General features: G+C 46.3%; 1 long non-coding RNA gene across 1 annotated transcript in view; it reads right to left on the bottom strand.

The window, feature by feature from the left end:
- The window catches only part of LOC140609742 (uncharacterized), a 68,424-nt gene that overhangs the window by 35,239 nt on the left and 18,342 nt on the right, over positions 1-14,843 (bottom strand). Inside the window, exon 3 of the long non-coding RNA XR_012011479.1 lies at positions 144-279. This is a non-coding gene — a long non-coding RNA (uncharacterized lncRNA). The remainder of the gene's footprint in view (positions 1-143; positions 280-14,843) is intronic.

Genomic DNA, 14,843 nt, shown 5'->3' with positions numbered 1-14,843 from the left:
AGGGCAGGAAGCCCCTATTAGAATGAGAACAGAGCTCAATGCCCTTGAAGGCCCCATATAAAAATGTACACAGAACTTGAGGAATTGCTCTAGCCCTTCTGGAGGTCCCCGAGACCAGCCCTTAAACCTAAGCAAAAACTCACCTCGGGGTCGAAGTCCCTGCTCCGCACTGTCAGGTATACTTGGACACAAGCTCGAGCTTGTAAATAAACCCTCGTGTGTTTGCTTCGGTGTGGGCTTTCCATGGTTTTTCAGATTCACAATCTTGGGCACAACAGTCTGAGATAAAAAAACAAAACCAAAAGCATTTCGGACGCGGGCAAAGTGAAAGCAGGGTTCTGAGAGATGCGCTTGGGGGCTCTTCTGTGGAGGGCTTGCAGACTGGGGGGTGGGATGCTTAGCCCCAGAACCAGAGGACCCAGTGTCCCCTCCCAAATCACGCCAAACAGCGCCAATCTCAGGGAGCACCACTGCGCCACCTGCTGGAGGCCAGAGGCGCTGAAGACCACCCCAACCCTGACCCCGCAGGTGCATCTCCCAGGCAGATGTGCACCTGATAATCAGCACCATGGGCCATCCCCAGACCCCACACAGACCATTCGCTGCCACCAAGTTGTCAGACCCAAGAGGCTGCAGAGCTTCAGCGCTGCCTGGAAAGAAGGGTCTAGCTTCCTTTGCATTTTGTGCTTTATTTTCATTTATTTTTTTATTCTATTTTATTAATTGCCTTATTTTATTTTTTATGTATCTACCTTATATATTTCTTATTTTTACTTTCATGGAACATTAATTGTGTTTCTTATTTTGGGATTTAGAATCTTTTTACAAGGAGGCCAAAATAATCTAGTGGTTTTTTTGGGGGAGGGCAGTTGTTATTGTTTTTCTTGGTTTTTCTTTTTTTCTTACTTTCTTTTCTGGAAAATATAATGAGATCGAGAAATTCACCTCCATAAAATAACATGAGGTAGTATTCACAGCCATGAAGTCCATCAAAACAAATATATGATGTCTAAATACAGTTTAAAACAATGATTATAAAGATAGCAGCTGGGCTGGAAAAAGAGCACAGAAGAAAACTAGAGAATCCCTTACTGTAGAAATAAAAGAACTAAAATTAAGTCAGGCGAATGTTAAAAATAGTATAACTGAGATGCAGTCCCAAGTGGAAGCCTTAAAAACAAAGAAAGTTATGGACCACAGAGGCAGATTTAGGGAACTCAGCCACTTATTAAAACAATAACATTCATATCATAAGAGACTCAGAAGATGAAGGGAGAGAAAAGGTGGGCCTTACTCATCCAATAGAAACGACAAATACCCACCATTGCTTCAATGTGGATGTAACTGGAAGGTATTATGCTGAGTGAAGTAAGTCAATCAGAGAAGGACAAACATTGTATGTTCTCATTCACCTGGAGAATATAAATAATAGTGAAAGGGAATATAGGGGAAGGGAGAAGAAATGTGTGGGAAATATCAGAAAGGGAGACAGAACATAAAGACTCCTAACTCTAGGAAGCTAACTAGGGGTGATGGAAGGGGAGGAGGTCAGGGATCTGTATGAATGGGTGACGGGCACTGAGGGGGGCACTTGACAGGATGAGCACTGAGTGTTATTCTGTATGTTGTCAAATTGAACACCAATAAAAAGTGAATATATTATTTAAAAAAAAAGAAAGAGGGAAAGAAAGAAATAGTGGCACCTTGGTGGCTCAGTCAGTTAAGCTTCTGCCTTAAGTCAGATCATGATCCAGGTCCCAAGGAAGGCTCCCTGTTTAGCAGGGAACCTGCTTCTCCCTCTCCCTCTGCCCCTCTCACTCATGGTTTTTCTCTCCTCTCTCTCTCAAATAAATAAAAAACATCTTTGAAAAAGAAACTAAAAAAAACAAAGCCACAAGAAGAGAAATCTCCCATGTAGAAGAATTTCAAACAATTTGTGCAGACATTCCACCCTCAAGTTGATGAGCATAGCTTCCCACTCTTACGTGTGGAATACACATAGTAACTTCCTTCTACAAAATATATTATGAAAAACTTAAAATAATAATGATAATAATAATAAGAAGAAGAAGAAGGAGGAGGAGGAGGAGGAGGAGGAGGAGGAGGAGAAGGAGGAGAAGAAGAATCACTTAACTACGGAGAAAGATGACAAACACTACCTCAGCAAGATGATCAGATCGATACCAAGACTGATAAATCATGTTGAAAGTATCTATCCTTTATATGATATAATGAAAATGGCAGTATATCTCTGTATATAATCCACAAAAACAGTTCAATCATGAGATAAACGAAAGACATGTCTCAACTGAGGGAAATTTTCAAAATACTCTACTTCTCAAAGTATTCCAGTGCAACAACAAGGAAAGGCTGAAAGACTGTCACAATCCAGAGGAGCCTAAGAAAACAGGAGGACAAATGGAATGTGATATGAGGGATGGTAACTTAGCAAAAACTAAGGAAATCTGAATAAAGTATGGTCCTTGGTTAATGCAACTATTTTAATATTGATTCATTAGCTAATATTTGTACCATACTGATATAAGATATCAATAATGGGAGAAATTGAGTGCAAGTGCATGCGAATGCTCTGTACTATCTTCTAAATTTCCCTATAAATCTTTCTTTTTTTTTCCTAATAAATAAGATTTATTTTGAAAATTGACTTAAATGAATCAGGCTCCCAGTGTGAAGACATTTTAAGAATAGTTAAATTAACTTTTGCCTTATTCTTAAAGACTTCCTTCGATGGGAACAAAGTAATAATTTTATATCAGAAGGAAAGAAAAACACTTATGAACACGTATAATGTCTCCTCAACCTGAAAAGCAGGAACGGATAATAAATAGCAAAAATCAGATAAAAAATACTTCTATTATAATAGACACCATATTGCAAGGGCATTTAAAATTAGCAATGTATAACATTTATTTCCTTGACATTTGTCTTCCAAAGAGTTCAAAGTGTTTCAGTGTCAGTTGAAACAGGGGAAGAATCTCAGGGAAGAATCCTTCACAGAATAATAGGACCACTGGTAATAATATATCTCAGTTCTTTCCAAATCCATAAAGATGCAATTCCTGAGGAGTGACTGAGCTGTGAAGAAAAAGATGAGAAACCCTCATCCCTCTGAATTACTTGTGTCAGAATATTTTAACCATAGTACTACGGATAGTAGTAAATTATCCTTATTAACAGGAAATACGTCTCAGATTGGAATCTGAGCAATCAGAAGGGCAGAGAAAAAACACTTTGAATCGCTCTTCATCTTATAAAGAGAAAGGACAGCTTTTTTATGTACGAAGTCAGTTGTCAAGATAGCCTTAGGGAATAAGATTCTGCAGCATCGAATCCCGCTGCACAGCTGGGACGCCCACGCCCCAGGTCTTCCTGATCCCAAATCCCTGGGCCTGTCCCCCACACACGCTGCCAGGCTGAGGTCATTTGCAATTGCTCTCTTAGGAGCTCCGGGGAAGGGGGAAGGAGCTAGATAGGATGGGAAGGGATGCAAGGAGGCCAAGAAAATGAAGGCCTTTCCACTTTAAGTTCAGCGTTCGAACACGTCCAGCCATCCCAGGCCCCCGTGAAGAAGAGATGAAATTTACATTACTTCAGTTACAGGAAAAAAACAAAAGTTTACAGCTTAATGCCCTGGAAAGCCCCACAATAGAATAAGAACAGAGCCCACGCCAAGGGCTGGAAGCACCTATTAGAATGAGAACAGAGCTCAATGCCCTTGAAGCCCCCATATCAAAATGTAAACACAACTTGAGGAATTGTTCCAGCCCTTTTGGAGGTCCCCAAGACAAGCCCTTAAAAGGAAAACACCACCTTGGGATCCAAGTCCCTGCTCTGCTGTGTCGGGTGTACTTGGACGCAAGCTCGAGTTTGGAAATCAACCCTTGTCTGTTTGCATCAGTGTCAGCTCCATAGTGGTTTCTCGGATTCACAATCTTGGGCACAACACCCCCATGTCCCCTCCCACCTGGGCTGAACCACTATCCCCTCCCATCCAGGCTGCCACTCAGTCACCTCCCCGCCCACAACAGCTGGGCACAGGCCCTCACACAGGTGTCACGGGCACGGTGGACACTTTCATCATGCCTGGCCTCCCAGAGGAAGGAAAGAGGTTTCGGCAGGACACACTCCCATGGTGGCCCCAGGGCTCCCTGCCCAGCACAGCAGCTCGTGACAGGTTGGGGTCTGTGTCCCTGATGCCTGCTCCTCCTCCCCGGGTTTCCCACAGGAAATGAAGGAGGAGGCCCTGGTCTCCTCCAGGGACATCTTGGAGGTAGACTTGGATGTCACCAGGATGTTCGGCAGCCACACCATATTTTGGGATGGCTAGGGGGTCGGGTGAGGCTGCTGGGCCAGGGGTCTTCGGGACACCAAGGGAGGCCCGGGGCCTTCTGGGTAGGGAAAACGGGGCTACTGAGGCCGGGGGAGCAATAGCATCCAACAACACACTGCTCCATGGTAGGATGCTGGGGCTGACACCCGTGCCCACACTCCCGGTGCCTCGGGGATGAGGAGGCCACTAGGATGGGGCCTCCAGGGGTAGCCATGGGAGCTGAAGACCAAAGAGGAGAGGGACGGCTCCCTGAGAAGCAGGGAATGGGGTGGGGGATGTGGGGGGCAGGAACCGGACCAGGGGGCCAGGCTGCATAGCCGCGGCTGGAGCAGGACCACATCGATCCCATGAGGGTTGGACGGGTCAGAGTGACACCCACTCTCGGTGCTTTATATTATTCTAAATTTTATGCATTTAATTTGAGACAATTTGCAATTTGAAAGCATATATAGTAAAATGACCCCCAGATAATGCCCCCGGTCCAGCCAGGGCCCTGCAATGACCACACGGAGCCCCAGGGGCAGGTGTCACTGCAAACCCCAGAGTAGTCGCCTTTAACTGTAGATGTCTCCTTAGCATCATAGAGGAAGGAGATTTCCTGTGTCCGCAGGCCCCCCACGACATCCCCCACATTCCCCACTCTCACACCATCCTCCTACATCATCATCCCCAATGGTATCCCACCTACACATCCCCCTCACACCCACACAGCCCCACACAATCCGCACTCACACTATACCCCAACACCATCACCCCTACACAATCCCCCACACTCCACCACCATCATACCCCTGCCCCCACACCATCCACCACCACACCATTGGCCCCCAGCAATGACCCGATGCAGGTGCCCCCTGTGGGACATGCTCAGCCTCCCCGGGGTTCTCTGGATACCCTAATCCCATCAGAAGCCCGGGTGTCCCATAGAGTACTCAGGGGTTGCAGGGAGGAGGGAAGACAGGAAGCCCCCGACAGGGTGGGTGCAGTTGAGTGATGCAGAGGACCCACTGTGCCCTGATTCTGCCCACTGTCCCTCATTTAGGGCGGCAAACACTGCACAGGACACCAGCCCTTAACCCATGGGGATCTGGGCTGGCCTGGCCCTGGGCTCTGTGAGGGCTGGGGGTGATTTGAGCCCCCACCATAGGCCCAACACAAAGACTAATGGGATCCAGCACACACAGCCCTGGCTAGCCCTGGATTCTGGCCCCAAGCTGAGCCAGCCCTCTCACAGCTGGATGGTGGGCCCCACCTGCACCCACACCAGGAGGCTGGCTCCTACAGGTGCTGGGGACCCAGGGAGCCTGAGGCCGGGGTCCAGCTGCCCTGTGGAGACCCAGCGCAGAAGCCCATGAGCTGCAGGTCCAGGTCAGGTCAGCTCTGCTGTCCTCAGAAGCGTCTCTCAGACTGAAACCTCAGGACACACGCCCCCACCCAGAGTCCACACATGCTTCCAGGTGGGGGACTCCGGCATCCGTCCTCAACCCATGTCATTCTTGTCCTTCCCTAAGGGACAGAAAGGTCTCCATCCCCAGGGGAAGGCGTGCACCCTCGGCTCTGAGCCCGTTTACTGTAGAAAGTCAATAAAGTGTTGTGGTGTGAAAATGCACAGCCAGCCCGCTTCTGTGTCTCCCAGAACACTGTTCATGGGGCATGGAGAGACCCCCAGAGAGGAGGAGGGGGTACCACCTAGGCCCCACAAGCCCCTGCAGGGGCGCCGCCAGGAACACCCGGCTGACGTCCCCACGTGACTTCCACAGGTGGCCAGATGCCGGGGTCAGGACCCAACAGACTTTACTGGGACTCAGGCTGTGCCCCGCGGGCCAGGAGGGCCTGGGACAGAGTGACACCAGGAAGCCTCAGGTCACCAGGGTCTATGCAAAGCGACCCAGAGGTCTGTGCTCCCTCTTTCCAGGAGGCCGTGGCTGGCCGGGTATGGGGCACTTCCTCCCCTCCCCGCATCCCTGTGCCTGTGTGGCTGGGGCAGAGAGGGCCTGCCGGGCGGTCAGCATGGTCCTAGAAGGGATGTTAGGACAGTAGGACTTTGAGTTGTGCCCAAGATTGTGAATCCAAGAAACCACTGAGGAGTCAACACCGATGCAAACTCCCAAGGGTTCCTTACAATCTGGAGCTTGTGTCCTAGTGCACCCGACACAGCGGAGCAGGGATTTGGACCCTGAGACTAAGAGGTGTAGCAGCTTTATAGGGGCCAGTGGCCCATGGGATACACAAAAGTTGCACAGTCGTGTCAGTCCACATGCAGGTGGCCGATTGAATTACACCTTACCCTATAGGATCCACTTGACCTGGCCTATTTCTTTGGTCAGAATCGGCGTGCAGTTTTGGCGGGCACAAAGCAGGGTTACATTGTTATGAACTGATTTACAATTACGGTGTGCCCAGCGGCTTGACTGGGTTGGGGCAACGCCTTAAGACATAAGCAGGTCATGTGGGGGTCATAGGGGAGGTGGCGGTTGTAGCACAAAATGGAATCAGTCCTGCTCTGCTTGTCCAGGGGTAGGCGATTTTTGATAAATTTCCTGGGCCTCACACTTGCAGATCATGCACCTGGGCCACCCTCACCAGGTGGACTCACTGTGCACACCTTGTGGTGCTGGATCTCTCACACCAGTGTGTAGAGGGCACCCTCCTCGCCCTAGTGAGTAGGGGCTGGGTGAACATGGGGCTTGGCCTGAAGGCCAGGCAGCAGAGGACCGAGGAACACCAGCCCCATCACCACCCCTACTCCCACACACAGGCTGCCCCATGGCTCCCCGTAATGGGCACCCGGCACCTCTGGAGATCCACCTAGGGTGGCCCCGAGGTCCAGCTCCCTGCTGGAGAGGCATTGGAGAGAAGAGAAGCAGGCGGCGCTCAGGGAGACCCACTGCTGGACATTGGATTGTGGCCGAGCCAGACCTTCCACCTCAGCTGACCCTCTGGCTGAAATTCACCTCAGGAGCGAGCCCTGGGTCAGCCAGGAGAGCCCAGCTAGCCACCCAGCATCAGCACCAGAAATGAAATTGTACCAACCATTTCGGCATTTGGGTGACCCAGCCGGAAGATCTGATAGCTGCATGTGACAGCTTCATGTGATAGACACACAAACACCCCAAAACCAACAAAAGTCAGAATCCCCCCAATGTTGTCAAACAGCAGCTGGATGGTTACATACACAACGCTGTGGTCCCCAGTAGGATACCTGGAAGACGCTATAAACCATGACTGCAGAGGTGTTGGAGGCACGGAGATGTGCCTGCTGTGTTCCAAAAAGGAGCGCAGAGGGGCAGAAAGCATCCTACAGAGGGGGGGGGGCCTCCTAGGAAAGGACACCAGGACCCTGTGAAGCCCACGGATGGTGAAATCATTCCTCTTCTCTTTCAGCTTCTGCTTTTCCTACTAAATGCCATTTTCAACAATCATAATAGCAAAAATTTATTTTATGTTTTCATATTTCTTTTTATTGGAGTCCAATTTGTATGAATTCTTGCTTCAGCAAGGGTGTCATTCAGGATAGAAAGAGAGAGAAAGATTTTCCCAGACAGGCAAAGTATAAAGGAGTTCATGACCACTAAACCAGTCCAGTAAGGAATTTTCAGAGGGACCATTCTAGTGGGGGAAAAAAGAGACCAAAAGCAACAAAGACTAGAAAGGACCAGAGAACGTCACCAGAAACACCAACTCTTCTGGTAACACAAAGGCACAAAGTTCATATTTTGAATAAGCACTCTGAATGCTGATACTAAATGCTCCAATCAAAAGATATAGGGTATCAGAGTGCCTTAAAAAACAAGATCCGAGATGCCTGGGTGGCTCAGGGTTTGAGCCTCTGCCTTTGAATCAGGATGTGATCCTAGAGTCTGGGATTGAGTCCCATATTGGGCTCCTGGTGGGAAGCCTGCTTCTCTCTGGGCCTAATTTTCTGCCCCTCTCTCTCTCTCTCTCTCATGCTCTCAAAAATAAAATCGTTATTAAAAAAACAAGGTCCATAGGTATGCTGCCTACTAGATGCTCACCTTAGACCTATAGACACCAGCAGATTGAAAGTCAGGGATGGAAAATCATCTATCACGCTAATGGTTATGAAAAGAAAGCTGGAGGACCAATGCTTATATTAGAAAAACTAGATTTGAAACCAAACCCTGGGGGACACCTGGTGGCTCAGTGGTTGAGCATCTGCCTTTGGCTCAGGGTGTGTTCCTGGGATCCCAGGATCGAGTCCCACATCGGCATCCCTTTAGGGAGCCTTTCTCTCCCTCTGCCTATGTTTCTGCCTCTGCTTCTCTGTGTATCTCTCATGAATAAATAAATTAAATATTCAATCTCAAAAAAGAAAGAACAAATACTATAAGAAGTGATGAAGAAGGGCATTATTTCATAGTTAAAAAGACTCTCTATCAGGATCAAACAACTAAATATTTATGCTGCCAACATGGGAGTACCTAAATATGGAAAACAATTACCAACAAATGTACAGGAACTCACTGATAATAATACAATGACGGGATTTTAACACCCACCCACTTATGGCAATGGACCGATTGTCTATGCAGGAAATCAACAGGGGAACAATAGCCTTGACACACTGGACCACAGGGACCCAACAGATATAGTCTGAACATTTCTTCCTAAAGCAGAATACACATTACTTTCTTTTTTTTAAAAATATTTTATTTATTTATTCATGATAGTCACACAGAGAGAGAGAGAGGCAGAGACATAGGCAGAGGGAGAAGCAGGCTCCAAGCAGGGAGCCCGATGTGGGATTTGATCCCGGGTCTCCAGGATTGCGCCCTGGGCCAAAGTCAGGCGCCAAACTGCTGCGCCACCCAGTGATCCCAGAATACACATTCCTTTCAAGTGCACATGGGACATTCTCCAGAACAGATCATATCATAGGCCACAAATCAGCCCTCAACAGGTACAACAGGTTCAAGAAGTTTGATATCATACCCTGTATATATATATTTTTAATTTTTATTTATTTATGATAGTCAGGGAGAGAGAGAGGCAGAGACATAGAGGGAGAAGCAGGCTCCATGCACCGGGAGCCTGACGTGGGATTTGATCCTGGGTCTCCAGGATCGCACCCTGGGCCAAAGGCAGGTGCCAAACTGCTGCGCCACCCAGGGATCCCCACCCCGTATATTTTTGACCACGATGCTATGAAACTTGAAGTCGGCAGTAAGAAAAAATTTGGACAGACCAAAAATACGTGGAGATTATGAACATCCTACTAGAGAATGAATGGAGCAACCAGGAGATTAAAGAGGAAATTTAAAACAAATGAAAATGAAAACATGTTTCTCCAAACCTCTGGGATGTAGCAAAGGCAGTCCAAAGAGGGAAGTACATAGCAATACAGGCTTACCTCAGGAAACAAGAAGTCTGGGATCCCTGGATGGCGCAGCGGTTTGGCACCTGCCTTTGGCCCAGGGCGCGATCCTGGAGACCCGGGAACGAATCCCACATCGGGCTCTTGGTGCATGTAGCCTCCTTCTCCCTCTGCCTATGTCTCTGCCTCTCTCTCTCTCTGAGACTATCATAAATAAATAAAAATTAAATAAAATGTTTAAAAAAAAGGAAACAAGAAGTCTCTAATACACAACCTAACCCTACACCTAAAGGAGCTGGAAAAGGCATAGCAAACAAAGCCTAAAACCTACAGAAGAAGGGAAAAAATTAAGATGAGAGCAGAAATAAATACAGAAATAAAAAAACAGTAGAATGGAATAACGAAACTAAGAACCGGTTCTTCAAAATAATTAATAAAATGGATGAAGCCCTATCCAGGCTTATGAATGAGAAAAGACCTAAATAAATAAAATCACAAATGAGAGAAGAGTGATCACAATCAACAACAGAAAAATAAGACAATTATAAGGGAATACTATGAAAGAATATATGTTAACAAACTGGGAGACCTGGAAGAAATGGACAAATCTCTAGAAATGTGCAAATGAGCAAAACTGAAAGAGGAGAAATAGAAAATGTGAACATACCCATAACTAGCAAAGGAATTGAATCAGCAAGGCACCTGGGTGCCTCAGTTGTTGAGCATGTGCTTTGGCTCAGGTCATGATCCTGGGGTCCTGGGGAATCAAGTCCCACATCAGGCTCCCCGCATGGAGCCTCATGTTCCCTGTGCCTATACCTCTGCATCTCTGTGTCTCGCATGAATCATAAATAAAATCTTTAAAAAAGAAAAAAGATAAAAAGATGAGAAAGGACCCAAATAAAATCAGAAATGAGAAAAGAGAAATAAAAACCAACACTAGAGAAATACAAAAGATTATAAGAGAATATGATGAAAAATTATATGCCAGCAACCTAGAACCTGGAAGAAATAGATCAATTCCTAGAAATATATAACATAGCAAAAATTAAAAATGAAGAAATAAGAAATTTGAACAGACAGTTGACCAGCAAAGAAATTGAATCAGCAATCAGGGTTCTACAAATAGGAGATGCTTAGATCAATAGAACAGAATGGAAAGCCAAAACAAGATACAAACATGTATCTATGACCCATAATGGACAACAAGGCAGGAAGGAATATCCAATGGCACAAAGACAGTCTCTTCAACAAACCCTAACCCTGACTGCAGGATAAGAACAAACGGTGTTGGGAAAACCAGGAAGCCACATGCAGAAGAATGAAACTGGACCACTTTCTTACACCATATATATAAAAAATGAATTCAAAATGGATGAAAGACCTAAATGTGAGACCAAAAAACATATAAAGAAGAAAAGATAGGCAGCAATGACTTTGACATTGGCCATTGGATCTTCTTTCTAGATATGCCTCTGAGGTGAGGGAAACAAAAGCAAATATCCTATTGTGACTTCATCAAATTGAAAAGCTTCTGCAAAGTGAAGGAAAGAACCAAAGCTAAAAGGCAACATACAGGAGCAGGGGCAAGATGGCGGAAGAGTAGGGTCCCCAAGTCACCTGTCCCCTCCAAATTACCTAGATAACCTTCAAATCATTCTGAAAATCTTCGAATTCTGCCTGAGATTTAAAGACAGACCAGCTGGAATGCTACAGTGAGAAAAGTTTGCGCTTCTATCAAGGTAGGATGATGGGGGAAAAAGAAATAAAGAAACAAAAGGCATCCAAGTGGAGGGTCCCCACGAGGAGCCGGGCTAAGGCCAGGCGGTGTGCCCCCTGGTCAGGAGAGCTTTGTCCCAGAGAAGCAGGATCAGCACCAATCTTCCTGGGCAGAATGGCGCCCACAGGGATTCAGAGCAGGACCCCAGGAGGGCGGGGATACCCTCGTGCTCCCTGGGACACTAAGAGACACCTGCACTCCCAGGAGAGTGCACCAAGCTCCCTAAGTGCTGCAGGGCAAGTGCACTGACTTGGGAGCAGCTCAGAGGGGTTCGGGCAGGGCTCTGCGTGGAGCGGGTTGCATGCCCCGGGAGCAGCTTGGTGGCAGTGCCTCAAGCAGAGGAAGTGGCTCCGTGCAGAGGGGGCTGTGCGGCTCTGGAAGTAACTCGGAGGTGCTCAGGCGGCGGCTCCCTGAGGGGGCTGCCCGACCAGGAGCAGCTCAGAGGGGCTGGGCGGCAGCTGTGGGGAGAGACGGCTGCGCAGACAGGAGCGTGAATCCAACAGCGCAGGCCCCAGAGCACAAGGCGCCAGGACACAGCCCAGGATTTGGCCTCCCCTGGGACAGGCAGAGGCCCGGATGGCCCAGGACAAGGATGCTCCTGCCCAGAGCTGAGCAGATCAGCAGTCCCGGCCCAGAGCCTCCAGGCCCTGCAGATGGACTGCTCTGGAGTTACTGTGGGTGCTGAATACAGGTATCCAGAGCTGGCCGCTGCCACTGGGGTTGTTCCTCCTGAGGCCTCACGGGGTAAACTACGCCCACTGAGCCCTGCACCAGGCAGTGGACAGAGCAGCTCCCCCAAGTGCTAACATCTGAAAATCAGCACAACAGGCCCCGCCCCAGAAGTCCAGCTAGACGGACAAGTTCCAGGGGAAGTCAAGGGACTTAAAGTATACAGAATCAGAAGATACTCCCCCATGTTTTTTTTTTTATTTCTGATTGCTTCGCCCTCCCTTTTCCCCCTTCTTTCCTTTTCTTTCTCTTTTTATTCTCTTTTTTCTTCTATCTTCCTTTATTCTTTTTTCTTTTTCTCTTTTCTTTCCTTCTTTCTCTCCTCTCTTTTTCTCCTTTTCCCAATAAAATTTGTTTTTGGCCACTGCACTGAGCAAAATGACTAGAAGGAGAAGCTCACCTCAAAAGAAAGAATCAGAAACAGTCCTCTCTCCCACAGAGTTACAAAATCTGGATTAGAATTCAATGTCAGAAAGCCAATTCAGAAGCACTATTATACAGCTACTGGTGGCTCTAGAAAAAAGCATAAAGGATCAAGAGACTTCATGACTGCAGAATTTAAATCCAATCAGACAGAAAGTAAAAATCAATTGAATGAGATGCAATCCAAACTAGAAGTCCTAACGATGAGGGTTAACAAGGTAGAAGGACGAGGGAATGACATAGAAGACAAGTTGATGGCAAAGAGGGAAACTGAGGAAAGAAGAGACAGACAATTAAAAGACCAGAAAGACAGATTAAGGGAAATAAACGACAGTCTGAGGAAGAAAACCTACGTGTAATTGGGGTTCCCGAGGGCGCCAAAATGGACAGAGGGCCAGGATAAGTATTTAAACAAATCCTAGCTGAAAAATTTCCTAATCTGGGAAGGGAAACAGGCATTCAGATCCAGGAAATAGAGAGATTCCCCCCTAAAATCAATAAAAACCGTCCAACACCTTGATATTTAATAGTGAAGCTTCCAAGTTCCAAAGATAAAGAGAAGATCCTTAAAGCATCAAGAGACAAGAAATCCCTGACCTTTATGGGGAGGAGCATTAGGGTAACAGCAGACCTCTCCACAGCGACCTGGCAGGCCAGAAAGGGCTGGCAGGATATATTCAGGGTCCTCAATGAGAAGAACATGCAACCAAGAATACTTTATCCAGCAAGCTCTCATTCAAAATGGAAGGAGAGATAAAGAGTTTCCAAGACAGGCAGGAACTGAAAGAATATGTGACCTCCAAACCAGCTCTGCAAGAAATTTTAAGGGGGACTCTTAAAATTGCCCTTTAAGAAGAAGTTCAGTGGAACAATCCACAAAAACAAGAACTGAATAGATATCATGATGACACTAAACTCATATCTATCGATAGTAACTCTGAACATGAACGGGCTTAATGACCGCGTCAAAAGGCCCAGGGTTTCAGACTGGATAAAAAAGCAGGACCCATCTATTTGCTGTCTACGAGAGACTCATTTTAGACAGAAGGACACCTACAATCTGAAAATTAAATGTTGGAGAACCATTTACCATTCAAATGGTCCTCAAAAGAAAGCAGGGGTAGCCATCCTTATATCAGACAAACTAAAATTTACCCCGAGGACTGTAGTGAGAGATGAAGAGGAACACTAAATCATACTTAAGGGATCTATCCAACAAGAGGACCTAACAATCCTCAATATATGCCCCGAATATGGGAGCTGCCAAATACTTAAACCAATTAATAACCAAACAAAGAAATACTTAGATAATAATTATCTTATACTTGGTGACTTCAATCTAGCTCTTTCTACCCTCGATAGGTCTTCTAAGCACATCTCCAAAGAAACGAGAGCTCTAAATGATACACTGGACCAGATGGATTTCACAGAAATCTACAGAACTTTACATCCAAACTCAACTGAATGCACATTCTTCTCAAGTGCACATGGAGCTTTCTCCAGAATAGACCACATACTGGGTCACAAATAGGGTCTGAACCGATACCAAACGATTGGGATCGTCCCCTGCATATTCTCAGACCATAATGCCTTGGAATTAGAACTAAATCATAACAAGAAGTTTGGAAGGAGCTCAAACATGTGGAGGTGAAGGATCATCCTGCTAAAAGATGAAAGGGTCAACCAGGAAATTAAGGAAGGATTAAAAAGTTTCATGGAAACTAATGAGAATGAACATACAACCATTAAAATATTTGGCTTGCAGCAAAAGCAGTCCTAAGGGGGAAATACATCACAATATAAGCATCTATTCCAAAACGCGAAACTACTCAAATACAAAAGCTAACCTTACACATAAAGAGGCTAGAGCAAAAAAAAAGCAGATAGATCCTACACCCAACAGAAGAATAGAGTTAATTAACATTCGAGCAGAACTCAAGGAAATTGAGACCAGAAGAACTGTGGAACAGATCAACGGAAGGAGGAGTTGGTTCGTTGAATGAATTAATAAGATAGATAGACCATTAGCCAACCTTATTAAAAAGAAGAGAGAGAATATTCAAATTAATAAAATCATGAATGAGAAAGGAGAGATCACTACCAACACCAAGGAAATACAAAGGATTTTAAAAACATATGACCAGCCATACACCAATAAATTAGGCAATCTAGAAGAAATGGACGCATTCCTGGAAAGACAGAAACTGCCAGAACTGGAACAGGAA

The sequence above is a fragment of the Canis lupus genome, chromosome 2 (genome assembly GCF_048164855.1).
Source record: "Canis lupus baileyi chromosome 2, mCanLup2.hap1, whole genome shotgun sequence".
Taxonomy (NCBI): Eukaryota; Metazoa; Chordata; class Mammalia; order Carnivora; family Canidae; genus Canis; species Canis lupus.
Note: the sequence above shows the minus strand (reverse complement) of the source record. Positions and strands in the feature narration are given on the sequence as shown.